Source organism: Capsicum annuum, chromosome 12 (assembly GCF_002878395.1).
Source record: "Capsicum annuum cultivar UCD-10X-F1 chromosome 12, UCD10Xv1.1, whole genome shotgun sequence".
Taxonomy (NCBI): Eukaryota; Viridiplantae; Streptophyta; class Magnoliopsida; order Solanales; family Solanaceae; genus Capsicum; species Capsicum annuum.
The window spans coordinates 223,473,746-223,486,538 of NC_061122.1; the positions used below are offsets into that span (position 1 = coordinate 223,473,746).

The 12,793-nt window shown below is 38.0% G+C and overlaps 1 long non-coding RNA gene and 1 pseudogene across 1 annotated transcript; one reads left to right on the plus strand and one right to left on the minus strand.

Annotated features, from left to right (window-relative positions):
- Positions 1-590: 590 nt before the first annotated feature.
- LOC107848872 lies at positions 591-8,274 on the minus strand (annotated as a pseudogene).
- Positions 8,275-11,184: 2,910 nt separating this feature from the next.
- LOC124889455 lies at positions 11,185-11,834 on the plus strand. The gene is made up of 2 exons (XR_007048458.1): positions 11,185-11,359; positions 11,449-11,834. It is a non-coding gene; the product is annotated as an uncharacterized LOC124889455 (long non-coding RNA).
- The last annotated feature ends 959 nt before the right edge of the window (positions 11,835-12,793 follow it).

The following is a 12,793-nucleotide window of genomic DNA, read 5'->3' on the forward strand; positions in this document are numbered from 1 at the left end:
ATATCCAGTCACTTTTGGTATTGTATAAAAGTTAGTTATATGGCGGGGTATGTCCCGACCTTAGTTAAACTCTGTGTATTTTCTAGAGTCTTTGTAGACCTAATGTACAGTCAAGGTGGTGTTTTGTTAATAGACGTGATGGCTCCAACGGCCAAGTATTGTATATACATATATATGTGTGCTCGAGATTATACAGGTGATTATTTCCTTTTATATGCGACATGATGCTGTCCGAATTTTGGGTTGTCATAGAGGTATGCATGGGAAGTATGAGGTTATGAGCTGGTTCTCCCGGGCCTCCTCGATTACGGGTGCCAGTCCACCCCAATAGGATTTGAGGCATGACACAAAATCACTTGGACTATAAGATGAGAATCAATCCTTCCTTGATGTCATATGAGATGCGGCACCAAAATCTACAATCCAGATTGACTCATCACAAGCAATATTTATTAGATATGCATCAAGGACAATAACAAGATCTTTACTGGTGACGGTGGCTATGTGATTTTCATTGTTGTCTCCTTTCTTTTCCTCTTTGTCTCTATTCTCCTTCTTCAACTTTCGACAAAAATTTTTTGTTTGCCCTTCTAACCCATAATGATAGCTCTCAATATCTTTAAATTTGGCCCTAGATTTGCTTCTATAGTGTTCTCTATTTTGAGAACCACGATTCTTGCTTCTCCCGTAGAACCAGTCACCAAGATATTAGACAAAGAGGAAACTTGAGACTTTCGTCTCATCTCTTCATTAAGAACGTTGCTCTTGGAAAAATCCATAGAGATCACGTCATCGGGAGAAGAATTTGATAATGAAGTTCTAAATGTTTCCCAAGAGTCTGGTAGGAAACCAAGTATAAGTAGGAAACCAAGTATAAGCAAGCCTTGAATTTCTTCATCAAACATAATGCACATATCAAATAACTGGTTCATGATCCCTGAAAGTTATTTAGGTGATCTGTCATCTGAAAACCATTATGGTATTTTAACCCCAACTTTTGTTTTATCAAGAATATCTTATTATTTTCAGTCTTTCAAGCATACAGACCTTCAAGATGCTCCCATAGGAACCAAGCATACGTCTCCCCAGAAATATGGTTCAACACATTAGCGTCAACCCACTGTCTAATAAAATTTCAAACCTATCTGTACAACATGTTTTAGTTGTCATCGGTTTTATTTTCAGGTTTTATAGTGTCACAGATCGGCTAATAAAATGTCACGATCCGATTTCTCAACTCGTGATGGCGCCTACTTTATTCCACCAGCAGGAAAGTTAAACCATAGCCCGGAATGATAGGTAATGGCTAATAGGCAGAGACAAAATAAAAGATCGCGTATGATAATAACAACCACAATAATAAGTGAAAACTAAGAAGAAAACATATGTATTATATCAAAACGAGAGGAGGAAAAAGGACCAACTATACAAATGAATCCCTCCCAAGACCTGATAAGGTCAGTAGTAGAGCCACTACTAACAGGTACCCAGAGTACTAGGCAAAAAATCTAAAATGTACACAAGTAGTCTCGAGTGAAAAAGACTAACTAGAGTAGATAGAGGAGGATCACCCTCGGACGACAGTAAGCTCACCCCGCTCTAAACCAGCACTGAAAGGTAGGAACCACGTCAGCGCCGACTGCTAGTACCTGGATCTGCATCAGGACAAAGATGTAGAAGTGTAGTATAAGTACCAAAAACCACGGGTACTCAGTAGGCATCATCGGCCGACTGAGCTTAATACAGAAAAGGTGTAACTACAATGCAAGGATGTAATCTGAGTTATTAGTAAATAAGGATGGAAAGGTAAATAACTACCAAGCTATGCAACGACTGTAAAGGAATAGACTTGTGCGATACAGAAAAATAATAATACAGTAATAATAATTAAATCAAACATAACCTAACTAAGCCCCCATAAACCCGCTAGGCACATTGAAGAAGACCATTAACTCAACCGTACCCCCATAAGCCGATGGGACACACAAGTGATGAAAGTAAACATAAATAATCAGATGCCAGACTTGAACCGGAACTCAGAGTAACCCCAACTATAATCAGATGCTAGACTCTAACCGGAGCTCATAGTAACAATAATAGTCAAATGCCGGACTCGAACCGAAACTCATAGTAGCAATAATAGTCAATTGCCGGACTCGAATCGGGACTCGTAGTAATCATAATAATCAATTACCATACTCGAACCCGAATTTATAGTAACCATAACCCACCGATAATATTAAAATCCATTCCATATTATAACAATGTCAACGTCTAAATAATCATCCACCAATTTTAAAAAGGGATAAATTAAAGATTTTACAATTAAATTTTATGTCCCAAAGTGATAGGTGCTATATTATATTGGAAGGTAAAATACCAAAATCTACTACAATGGAGTCCCAATCCGAATAAATAAGACAGTTTATACATATCAAATAACACGTATCTGCAAGAACTTATCCAAAGCTAACATAATAGTTAACATTTTCGGTAAGTAAGCCCAATTTAAAAATAGGGTAAACCTAGCCTACCTGAACGCCAAAGCTAGAATATCTTTTCGCGAAGCCCCCAAACAACGCTAGAAGATCCCGAACTTGAATTATAAATTCTAAAAAATATCTTTAATTTAATATGCGAATGGTGCCAAGAATATTTTCGTCCAAAAATTGTTACTGCAGAATATATATGCTCACATATAAGAGTACTAGCACTGATTGCCTTTTTGTTAAACAATGTTTTCTTTCTTTTTTTTGTTTTATTGAATGATAGCACTGCCAAGCAATTATATATAGATGCATAAAGGAAGATAAAGCCAATTTATATATATGTATATATATATATAAAGATGTACAAAAGAAGATAAAATCAAGTGGACACATGTGCCAAGCCACATGTTGTTGTCCACAATCCTTCCACACGTGTGGTGGAAATTAGCCACAAGTAATAATTTTTTATACTGCGTACATATTCAGATATTGTATAACTTCTTGATAAAATAATTATAATATTTGCAATATACCATAATTATTAAAAAATTATTTTTAACAAAACCTCTATTATATAATAACAATATTTTAACATTTCTAAAATTACTCTCTCCATCTAAAATATTAATAAATCATAAAAGTCCATTATAAAGTGATATAAATATATCATCACTTAAAGAATTTTGTCAATATCGAAAATATTCTATAAGGGTACTAAATTATATTCCTATCAAATGCCAAATTAAATTAAATAAACCACGAAACATTTAGATAATACTAAAATTATATAAAAATACAGTAAAATGATCGTATGGGTAATTACAGCATCCACTACTAAAAGGACTTTCGTTCGCAAAAGTAAAAGATGAATAAATATCTGAAGCCTCAAACAGATAGGAATACTGGGCGCGCATATCACGCTCGATCTCCCAAGTAGCCTCCTCAACTGGACGGTGAAGCCACTAAACCTTAACTACCAGAATATCCCTGGAGCGCAACCGCCTGCATTCCTCGCTAAAATAGACGCTGGCTCCTCTACAAACGTCAATCCCTTATCCAACTAAACCGAGTCCCACAGAAGTACGTGTGACTCATCTGGCATATACTGCCGCAACATAGATACATGAAACACAGGGTAAATGGCTGAGAAGGCAGGTGGCAATGCCAACACATAAGCTACCTCCCTAACTCTCTGTAGGATCTCAAAAGGTCCAATATATCTAGGGCTAAGCTTGCCCCTCCTCCCGAACTTCATCACGCCCTTCATGGGTGATACTCGCAGGAAGAACCTATCACCAACTCTGAAACTCAATGGATGACGTCTGCGATCAGCATAACTCCTCTGTCTTCTCTGAGCTACTCGTAGGCTATCCTGAATCACTCGAACATGATCCAACGAATCATGAAGCAAATCTGTACCATGAGGTCTAGCCTCAGAAGTCTCAAACCAACCAACAGGAGATCAACATCTCCTACCATATAATGCCTCAAACGGGGCCATCTGAATACTCGAGTGAAAGCTGTTATTATAAGCAAACTCTGCCAAAGGTAGAAACTGGTCCCACTGACCTCCAAAATCCAACACACAAGAGCGTAGCATGTCCTCTAAGACCTGGATAGTCCGCTCTGACTGCCCATCCATCTGGGGATGAAAGTCTGTACTAAGGTCAACCTGGGTCCCCAACTCCTCTGGAAATGCCCTCCAAAAGCTAGAAGTAAACTGAGAGCCTCGGTAAAAAATAATGGACACAGGGACCCCATGTAGGTGAACCACCTTCTGAATGTAAACATGAACTAACCTCTCGGTATTATAGAAAACTCGAACTGGGATAAAATATGCAGACTTGGTCAATCGATCCACGATGAACCAAATGCTATCAAAACCACGCGATGTACGAGGCATTCCACCTACGAAATCCATAGTAATTTGCTCCCATTTTGACTCGGGAATGGTTAACTGTTGCAATAATCCACCAGGCCTCTGATGCTCGGCCTTTACCTGCTGACAACAAAGACATCGAGCCACAAACCCTGCTATATCTCTCCGCATACCACTCCACCAGTAATGCTGCCTCAAATCCCTATACATCTTAGCTGTCCCAGGGTGAATAGAGTATCGAAGCTATGAGCCTCACGAAGAATCAACTGGATCAAATCTCCAATCCTTGGAACACAAATATGACCGTTAAACCTCAAGACACCCTCAGAATCTAGGGTAGCCCGCTGAGACTCACTCTTCAACACTTGCTCTCGAAGGCTGCGAAACTTATCATCCTCGAACTGATGACTCCGAATCTGCTTCAACGAGGTAGATCTGGCCTCAACACTAGCAATGATTCTCTGATGGTTAGAAATATCCAAATGAACCATTATGTTAGCTACGAACTGAATGTCCAAAGCCAACGACCATTGAGAAGTTGAAATGAATGCTAAGCTACCCATACTTACTGACTTCCAACTCAAGGCATCCGCTACCATATTTGCCTTACCCGGATGGTAGAGAATAGAGATATCATAGTCTTTCAGCAACTCAATCCACCTGTGCTACCTTGAATTAAGCTCCTTCTGGGTCATAATATACTGAAAACTGCAGTGATCCATAAATATCTCACAGCGGACCCCGTATAAATAATGCCTCCAAATCCTAAGTGCAAATACTACCACTGCCAACTCTAAGTCATGAGTGGGGTAGTTGTGCTTATGCACCTTCAACTGCCTCAATGCATATTCAATAACATGGCTACGCTGCATCAGAACACACCCCAAACCAACACTAGATACATCGCAATAGACAGTAAAACCCTCACCCTCAACAGGAAGATTCAGAATAGGAGCTGAAGTAAATCCTTGAGCTTCATAAAGCTCGCCTCACAACTCGCAGACCATTGAAATGGAACCTCTTTCCTGGTCAATCTAGTCATAGGGGCTGCAATAGAAGAAAAATCCTCAATAAACCGCCTGTAGTAACTTGCCAACCTAATAAAGCTGCGAACCTCAGAAGGTGACGTAGGCCTAGCCCAACTATGAATAGCCACAATCTTGGTTGGGTCCACCATAATACCGTCCTTGGATACTACGTGCCCCAAGAAAGCTATAGACTCAAGCCAAAACTCACATTTTGAGAACTTGGCATAAAGCCTGTGGTCTCTCAAAGTGTGAAGTATAGTCCTCAAATACTTCTCGTGATCCTTCTTACTCCTCAAATATACCAGAATGTCATCAATAAATACTATCACGAAGGAGTCCAAATATGGCCTGAACACGCGATTCATCAGATCCATAAAAGCTGCTGGAGCATTGGTCAACCCAAAAGACATCACCAGGAACTCATAATGATCATAACGAGTCCTGAAGGCTGTCTTAGGGATGTCCACAGCCCTAACTCTCAATTGATAACACCGCCACACCCTGAAGCTGATCAAATAAATCATCGATGCGAGGCAAAGGATATTTATTCTTCACAGTAACCTTATTCAACTACTTGTAGTCGATACACATATGCAAGGAGCCATCTTTCTTCTTTACAAACAAAACTGGAGCACCCCAAGGAGATATACTCGGTCTAATAAATCCCTTACCCAGAAGATCCTGAAGCTGACTATTCAGCTCCTTCAACTCAACAGGAGCCATACGATATGGAACTATAAAAATAGGTCGGGTGCTAGGCTTGAGGTCAATAATAAACTCTACATCATGCTCAAGAGGAAGGCCAGGTAGGTCGGTCGAAAATACATCAGAAAACTCACGAACAACAGGGACGGAGTCAAGTGGGGTACTCTCGACACTAACATCCTGGATATATGCAAGAAAAGACTCACAACCCCTCGATATCAGTCTCCTAGCCCAAATGTATAAAATAATCCCCGTCGGTGTGCGGCTAACAGAACCTACCATACAACTGGGGGTATACCAGACAAAGCTAAAGTAATGGTCTTAGCAAAATAATCCAAGACCGCATTGTAAGGAGACAACTAATTCAACCCTAGAATCACTCCAAAATCTACCATATCTAGGACAATAAGGTCAATATGAGTATCAAACTCTCGAATAGTGACCAAACAAGATCTATATACCCGATCCACTACTAAAGAGTCACCCACTGGGCTAGCCACACATAACGACATAGATAAAGACTCTGAACATAAACCCAGTTGCGATGCAAAATAAGTAGAAACATATGAAAAGGTGGAACTGGGATCAAACGAAGCAGAAACTGGCTGATGGAACACGGAAATCATACCTGTGATCATAGTATCCGAAGCCTCAGCCCCTGATCTACCTGGAACAGCATACAAATTACCCTGTCTACTACTAGACTGGGTACATGCTCGATCGCCTGCCCTACCTCCCTGCGGACCACCTCTAGAACACTGGGAACCACCTTCACAACCCTGTACACCACCCCTACCTAACGACGGCACTGATCTGATCGGCTGCACAGCGAGAACTAGAGGCTCAATCATCCTACACTGAGGACACTCATGGGCGAATTGACCAACAACTCCACAGTCATAACATGCCCCGGGCACCCTTCTCTGACTAGAAAGTCCAGTGAATCTAGAATGACCACCCCTAATCGACAAACTTAACTGAATAACTCTCTGCGGCTGGCTGCTACTCTGACCACTGGAACTATAATAGATGGGCTGACCCCTGTCGGATATCTGAAGCGATGCTTGAACTAGCCGACTAGGCTGGCCCTGATACTGAGAAGGCTACTGATGATGGTACCGACTATGAAATCCTTATCCTAAGGACTGTGAACCACTGTAACTACCCTGATAGCGTGGTCTCTTATCACCGTCCCCTTGGGCCTCATGATCCATCTCCTCTATGGAATAAACATGCTCGACTATCTCCAAAAAAGACTTTCCTGAAGTCACCAAACTCTGAGTAGCCCTACGGAGTGAGTATCTCTATCCCCTAACAAAGCATCGAATCCACTCGTACTCCATATCCAGAATCATAGTGGCGTGTTGGTATAACTCATGAAACCTCACCTTATACTCCGCCACAGTCATAGAACCCTGCCTTAATGTGGTAAAATCATTCCGAAAATGCTCACGCATGCTATGAGGCATATATTTCCCCAAGAAATCCTCGGAGAACTGAGTCCAAGTTACTGGTGGAGATACAGCTGGCCTAGAATCAAGATAACCTCTCCACCACTTCCTCACTGCTGTGTCAAAAAAATAAGAAACAAAGTCTACTTCTCGCGTCTCAACCAACCCTAAATTCTGTAACTGCTCATCGCAACTAGATAGGAACTCATAAGCATCCTTCCTGGGGTCCCGACAAATCTGGGTGGAGTCAATCTCAAAAATTGATCCAACATCTTCTGCTCCTCTGCAGACATAAGTGGCTGGGCTACTTCCGACTGTGGGACTACTGGTGCTGGCGAAACCTCTACCCTAGGCATTGTTGCCGCAGGCTGTGCCTCTAAATCTACACCACCCTGTCCTGCTGGCTGAGCTCCCACGACCGGTCGACCACCAACTAACCCCAATAACTGAACTAATGTATCCTGAATAAACGAAGAAGATATAAAGTTAGGTGGAGCCTGGGCTGCCCCCTAGCCCACCTGCTAATGTGGCGAAATACCTGGAGCTATCTCAATCTCCGGAGCTATAACAGGATCAGGTGCTGGATCCCCAACCTAATCTCAAATAGAGGCTGCTGCTCTACCCTACCCCTGATATCTGGGTCGACCTCGACCCCAAGATAGAACTCTAGAAGCGAACACGCGGTCTTGACCCCCTTGTCTCGAACCTCGTGTCCTAGCCATCTACGTAAAGAGTGAACCAATAAAAAGATTACAACCAACCCATACTCAAAGCACAAAATGGATCAAGAAAATGAGATTTTTTTTTCCTAAAAATTCTCTGTAGCCTCCCAAGGATAGGATACAGACATCTCCGTACCGATCCGCAGGACTCTACTAAACATCGGCTCCAGTACTAACAATAACAGTGTGACCTATGCTTTGATACCAACTTGTCACGACCAGATTTCTCAATTCTTGATGGCACCTACCTTATCCCACCAGTAGACAAGCCAAACCCTAGCCCGGAATGATAGGTAATGGGCTAATAGGCAGAGACAAAATAAAAGATCGCGTATGATAATAACAACCACAATAATAAGTAAAAACTAAGAAGAAAGCATATGTATTATATCAAAATGAGAGAGGGAAAAAGGACCAACTATACAAATGAATCCCTCCCAAGACCTGATAAGGTCAGTACTAGAGCCAATACTAACAGGTACCCAGAGTACTAGACAAAAAATCTAGAATGTACACAAGTAGTCTCGAGTGAAAAAGACTAACTAGAGTAGATATAGGAGGATCAGCCTTGGACGACAGTAAGCTCACCCCGCTCTAAACCAGCACTGAAAGGTAGGAACCATGTCAACGCCGACTGCTATTACCTGGATCTGCATCAGGAAAAGATGCAGAAGTGTAGTATGAGTACCAAAAACTATGGGTACTCAGTAGGCATCATTGACTGAATGAGCTTAATATAGAAAAGGTATAACTACAATGCAAGTACGTAATCTGAGTTATTAGTAAATAAGGATGGTAAGGTAAACAAATACCAAGCTATGCAACGAATGTGAAGGAATAAACTTGTGTGATACAGAAAAATAATAATGCAGTAATAATAATTAAATCAAACATAACCTAACTGAGCCCCCATAAGCCCGCTAGGCACATTGAAGAAGACCATAAACCCAACCGTACCCCCATAAGCCGATGGGACACACAAGTGATGAAAGTAAACATAAATAATCAGATGCCGGACTCGAACCGGAACTCAGAGTAACCCCAACTATAATCAGATGCCAGACTCGAACCGGAGCTCATAGTAACAATAATAGTCAAATGCTGGACTCGAACCGGAACTCATAGTAACAATAATAGTCAATTGCCGGACTCAAACTGGGACTCATAGTAATCATAATAATCAATTGCCGGACTCGAACCGGAATTTATAGTAATCATAATCCATCGATAATATTAAAATCCATTCCATATTATAACAATGTCAACGTCTAAATAATCATCCACCAATTTTAAAAAGGGATAAATTAAAGATTTTACAATTAAATTTTATGTCCCAAAGTGATAGGTGCTATATTATATCGAAAGGTAAAATACCAAAATCTACTACAATGGGGTCCCAATCCAAATAAATAAGACAGTTTATACATATCAAATAACACGTATCTACACGCACTTATCCAAAGCTAACATAATAGTTAACATTTTCGATAAGTAAGCTCAATCTAAAAATAGGGTAAACCTAGCCTACCTGAACGTCAAAACTAAAATATCTTTTCGCGAAGCCCCCAAATAATGCTAGAAGATCCCGAACTTGAATAATAAATTCAGAAAAATAACTTTAATTTAATATGCGAATGGTGCCAAGAATATTTTCATCCAAAAATTGTTACTGCAAAATATAATGCTCACATATAAGAGTACTAGCACTGATTGCCTTTTTGTTAAGCAATATATATATTTTTTTTTATTGAAAGATAGCACTGCCAAGCATCTGTATATAGATGCATAAAGGAAAATAAAGCCGAGTATATATATATATATATATATATATATATATAAAGATGTACAAAAGAAGATAAAATCAAGTGGACACACGTGCCAAGCCATATGTTGTTGTCCACAATCCTTCCCACACGTGTGTTGGTAATTAGCCATAAGTAATAATTTTCTACACCGTGTACATATTCAGATATTGTATAAATTTTTGGTAAAATAATTATAATATTTGAACTATACCATAATTATTATAAAATTATTTCTAACAAAATCTCTATTATATAATAATAATAATATTTTAATATTTTTAAAATTACTATCTCCGTCTAAAATATTAATAAATCATAAAAGTCCATATAAAGTGATATAAATATATCGTCACTTAAAGAATTTTGTCAATATCAAAAATATTCTATAAGGGTACTAAATTATATTCCTATCAAATGCCAAATTAAATTAAATAAACCACGAAACGTTTAGATAATACTAAAATTATATAAAAATACAGTAAAATGACCGTACAGGTCATTACATAAAAATTCTTGACATAGAGCAAAACTTTCATTATTCACTTCCAAATGACATAATTAACGCCATTTAAAGTAACCATACTACTTGTGTTGGCTTTCATTGTTTAACACAAAATATAGATATTGCAAACCGTGTCTCTGATATCAGTTTGTAGGTTAAACACAAAATAACAATAAAAGTATTTGTGACAAAACAATAGGAAAAAATAAAAAATAATGACACCAAGGATTTTATGGGGAAATTCTTTTAAATAAGGAAAAAAACACGGACTAAGAGGAGCAACTGATTTTACTATAGTAAGAAATTTTATAGCATAGTCACAAATACAATACTCGAAATGACTACTACACACTCAAAAGAAATAACCCTCTTTTGACTCCCATCTTACTAAAATATCGTTCTCTCTAATTTTTTCTTCACAGACTATTTTTTTATCACAGTCTGTGGAATACCTCACTACTCTCTCTATATTATTTTCTCTATTTTTTGTGTGTATTTCAAATGAGCTGAAGCTCTTAATTTATAGAGAAAGAAAGACCATGCATAGGTCATTGCTTACATAAGCAAAAATTGCAATGTCAATACTTGCAACTATAAATATAATTGACTGATTTGCTCTTTGCCAACCCTTTAAAAAAATAAGCCATGCCATGAATCAAATTTTCAAAGGCATTAATGGGGATGGACCCCACAAGAACCATATCATCGAAGAAAATAACTATGCAGAGTTTGAATCTTGACGTCCTAGTAACAATCGTAGAATAATGAAGTTGACTAGGTAAATTTCGATTGAGTGTTCTTACTCTTTAAATTTTCTCACCTCTAGTATCAGAGCAAATTGTCACAATTGATATATGAAAAATGCAGAATTTTGAAGATTAGAAAAAAACAATCTTCCCATTGAAGTGAATTTGAAGCAGATTAGCTACCATAGCTATGATAGATAGAATGATACGACTGCTCCCTTATGGACTTATTCTAGAAGAAAATTCAAAAAAGCAAGTGGAGATAATTTGTCTTAGTTAGTTTCAGCTAAAATAAGATATATAAGTAGTTATCGATTGAAGTTGTCAACAGTTATATACAGTAGCAACTATCTGTCTATGCCCTATCTTTATATTTTAGTTTAAATATATGTATCTCGAGAATTATAAAAAATAGAAGCAGTATTATTATAATTGTATTTAGAGATTTGTCCAGTCCATATGAACATAGTTATTGATTAATGCAGTATTTAAGATTCTTGCACTTTATATAATTAGTAAATTTTCATTTCATTCTCTTCTTCATCTTAGTTTCTATCATTGAACTACCAAGATTTCAATAGTTAAACAACTTTGAAGGATGATTTTCATGAGAAGCAGCCAAACAAGGGTATTTGCTATGAGAAAGATTGATAAGAAAATTCACACTCTCACATATCAAAAGCTTTATGATAGGATTTGCAAGAAGGTTTCTTTATACGAAGCCTGAGTAAAATAGAGGAGGAAATATATGAATAAACTAGATTCATCTTAAGTAAATAAATTTTCTTAGTTCATGTATTAGAATATTAATCCATGTAAGGTTGTGTACATGTATTTGGTAATAGGGGGAAGAATAGAATTAAGACATAATATATAAATAAACATTCAAACTTGACCTCAGCTGGCAAGTAAGCACTCCAACTTTGATTATGCACATTTAGATGCCTCAATTCGTCTCCACTGTGCTAGTTAAACACTCTAAGTTACACATGATTATTTAAACACCTTTAGAATTTATGTATCACGTCAACATCGAAATATCCACGAGATGTAATGGGGACAGTTGGTGTTTAGTTGCCGGTTGAGACCAAAATTTTATGATGGTTGGGGCTCAACCAACAATAGTTGTGAGAGGGTCCTTTACATTTGTGACAAGTGTCCTTGTGGGCCCATCTTATCAGCCTATTCTATTTTTAAATTTTACATTGGTTCTTTGTTTCTTTTTTTTTTTTCCTTTCTCTCTTCCTTTTCCAGTTCTTTATTTTAATAATAACAACTCTTTTATTTTAATAGTTCTATTTTACACACAAAATTATATAGAAAGAATGATTAATGCTAATTCAAATTTTTATCACAGATTAATACTAACCTAAATTACATATATCTTTTTTCCCTCAGTATATCCTAATATGCCTAAATATTTGAATTTCTTTTTAATTTTTAATTTTTTAGATTTTAAATATAAG